Source organism: Triticum dicoccoides, chromosome 3A (assembly GCF_002162155.2).
Source record: "Triticum dicoccoides isolate Atlit2015 ecotype Zavitan chromosome 3A, WEW_v2.0, whole genome shotgun sequence".
In the NCBI taxonomy this organism is placed as follows: Eukaryota; Viridiplantae; Streptophyta; class Magnoliopsida; order Poales; family Poaceae; genus Triticum; species Triticum dicoccoides.
In genome coordinates this window covers 472,885,561-472,888,664 of record NC_041384.1, presented here as the reverse complement: position 1 = coordinate 472,888,664, position 3,104 = coordinate 472,885,561, and positions in this window count along the sequence as shown.

Genomic DNA, 3,104 nt, shown 5'->3' with positions numbered 1-3,104 from the left:
GCGGGTGTGGGGCGGCGCGGCGGCGGTGTAGGGCGCGGGGTGGGGTGCGGCTTGGGGCTTGGGGCTTGGGGGCTTGGGGTTTGATTTGATGGGTTTAGAGGGGGGGTGTTGGGGTATTTATATAGGAGAGGGGAGAGATTACTTGGGGTAGGGGACAAGAAATAGAGTAGGAAAAGGAAAAACGAAACAAGGAAAAGGGGCTAGCCTAGAATCCTAATAGGATTCGGCCAGGGAAGAGGCGGCGGCTGGCCTGGCGCCTGGCGCCTAGCGCTGCGAGCGGCTGGGGTGGAGCGGCGGCTGGCTGGGCCTTTGGCCCGGCTGGCCTGCGGATTTTTTTATTTTTTTTAACTGGTTCCGCGCGCAAAAAAACAAGAAAAAGAAAAACTAAACGGGCTCCAAAAACCCTAAAGTAAATTTTCCCCGACTCCTAAAAATGAGTCGAACAAAATGAACTTTTCTACGGACCTAAAATGCAATTTTCGAAAACGCGCATTTTTCCCTATCCAAAGAAAAACAAACAAACACCGGAAAACGAAATTTGATCTATTTATTAAATCTTCATTTTCCCTATATTTTGGGAAAGTCATATTATTCCCTCTCTCATAATTTGATATTGGAAAAATAATTGAAGATGAATTAAATAAATCAAATGATCCTCTTTTCAAATTCGAGAAAACTCTCAAATATGAAAATAATGAAATCTCCAACTCTCTCCGAAGGTCCTTGAGTTGCGTGAAATTTCTAGGATCGACCAAAATGCAAGAAAATAAGGGATGCATGATGATCTAATGTATAACATTCCAAATTGAAAATTTGGGATGTTACAATGGCAAACTCAAAGGGGAACTCCTTGCTGAAGTCCATATCCAGCAGGCTCACCCCTTGGATCGCCATTGGAGTCTCTTCGAGTGAACGAGTGTGTAGGCGGCGTCAGCAGTTCGTTTTTTAGCTCTTGGGGAACTGGATTCAACAGTAAGCTGAGTGTGTACAGGCGACAATAGTTACTACCCCTCCCTCGTCCGCTGCACGCCCGACAGAAGATGCACCCTCGGCCACACATCGGTTCACGAGCGGGTCTGTATTGGTATTGTAATAACAGGAGTTTGTGGTCACTTTACTTAAATTTAATTGGCTTTAATAGAAATTTGTACTTAAAACAAGCAATGCATTCGCTCGTTCTATCAGTGCCACGGGATCAACATGCACAACAATTTGAATTATTATTCTTAGGACGCACACGATCAGCACAATTGTCACACTTTCACAAATATAATACTACCAAGTTTGAACTGTTTGTTATGGTTGTTGTCCTCTGCATCATCATGTCGTGTTTCCCAGCTTGCAAGATTCAGAACCAATAAATAAGATCCAAATAATAAGTACAACAAAGATGCCTACACATCTCATTGATTCCTAGCTTGCAAGATTCAGAACCAACAAATAAGATCCAAATAATAAGTACAACAAAGATGCCTACACATCTCACTGATTCCCAGCTTGCAAGATTCAGAACCAACTCATTAGAGCCTTTTGATAAACTGAATATCGGGATTAAATCCATCTTGGCTAGCCATGTCATACAATCAAAGAACTTGGTGAATGCTCTTGACCGTCACAACATCTGTAGTTGAGTATTCCTGTTTGCACAGCACAAACAAGGAGACAGGAGAGCATGATTTCGCTTTAATAGCGGCCTCGTGAACTCAACCTCCAGCTCTACTTGGATGAGGTCTGCCTGGAGTTCCATGATTCAATTCATGCGCCTTTTTCTGCAGTTCACCTGAAATGAAGCAAAGATTGCATCACTCAGCTAGCAAGAAGTACTTGCTCTTGTGAGCTGGCAGGTTCTTCTTTAGTAGTTGCACTAAAATTGAGGAACATTAAGGTTGGTTGTCCGGCTCATGTAAGGTGCAACTATAATTTTCTTATCCTTTTGTGCAGTTCCACTAAAATAAAGTGCCATTGTGGTGACAGTGACGGCTCCATCTTGCAAAGGCTAATAAAATGTTGCACGAGATTACCAGCAGAACTTGACGGAGATTTTGGAAACTCCAATCACCATTTTGTGCAGTTCCACCAAAATTGAGAGATGTTGCCCATGTGACATTTTAGTTGAACTGCACAAGACACTCATTCCAAAAAAACGTGTTTTGTGCAGTTCACCAAAAGGTCACAATAGCAACAAGGTGAAATGGATATCCCTATCTACACAAAAAGATAGAAAGTAAACAGTTGTTGGTCAATAAGAATATACGAAACATATACAAAATGAAAAGAAGCATCTTAATTATGTTCATGGCAATCACGCAAGGATAGTAGAAATTTTAAAACATCAGCAATGCTTCATGTTACCAGAAGCATTACGATCAACAATGAGATTCCTCAAATATGGGATTGCTTTAATGGTGGCATTGCTTGTTTACCAGACACAGTAAATCAACAGCAGCTAAAGAGTTGGTTTAAGGGCATGGGGCCGTTGGGACACCAGGACACTCAGCAACGTAAAGGAGCAACTTACTTATCATACTGGGGAAAACAGCAGGAGTGCCATTGTACTATGTGAGGGCAGTAAATCTAATCCTGGAGACCTTTTACTATGTGAGGGAAGCTAATCTAATCCTAGAGACCTTTTACTATGTGAGGGCAGCAAATCTAATCCTGGGACCTTTTACTATGTGAGGGCAGCAAATCTAATCCTAGAGACCTTTTACTATGTGATGGCAGCAAATCTAATCCTGGACATACTATGTTGACTTGTCCACCAGCCGCCACTTTCTATCCTTTTTTCAACCAATAATAGATCTGTTCCTTATCCAGTTTGTACCGCGTTTTCCCATTATTTCCCTTTTCAACCAAGAGACCTGTTGGGTATCCGGTCTCTACTACTTTCACCATATTATTTCCTCTTTGAATCAAGTCCTAGATTTATGCTACAACTTTCCCCCTTTCTTCATTGTTTGAACAAAGCCCTAGATTCGAATGCATGAAGTAGCTTTACCTCTAATAATACTAAAAATTTAGGTGGCTTTGGAAGAGCTTATGGGAGTAGAAAAAGATGCACATGCAGACACGTGGGGAGCTGGGGCAGTAGAGCAAGGCCGCTT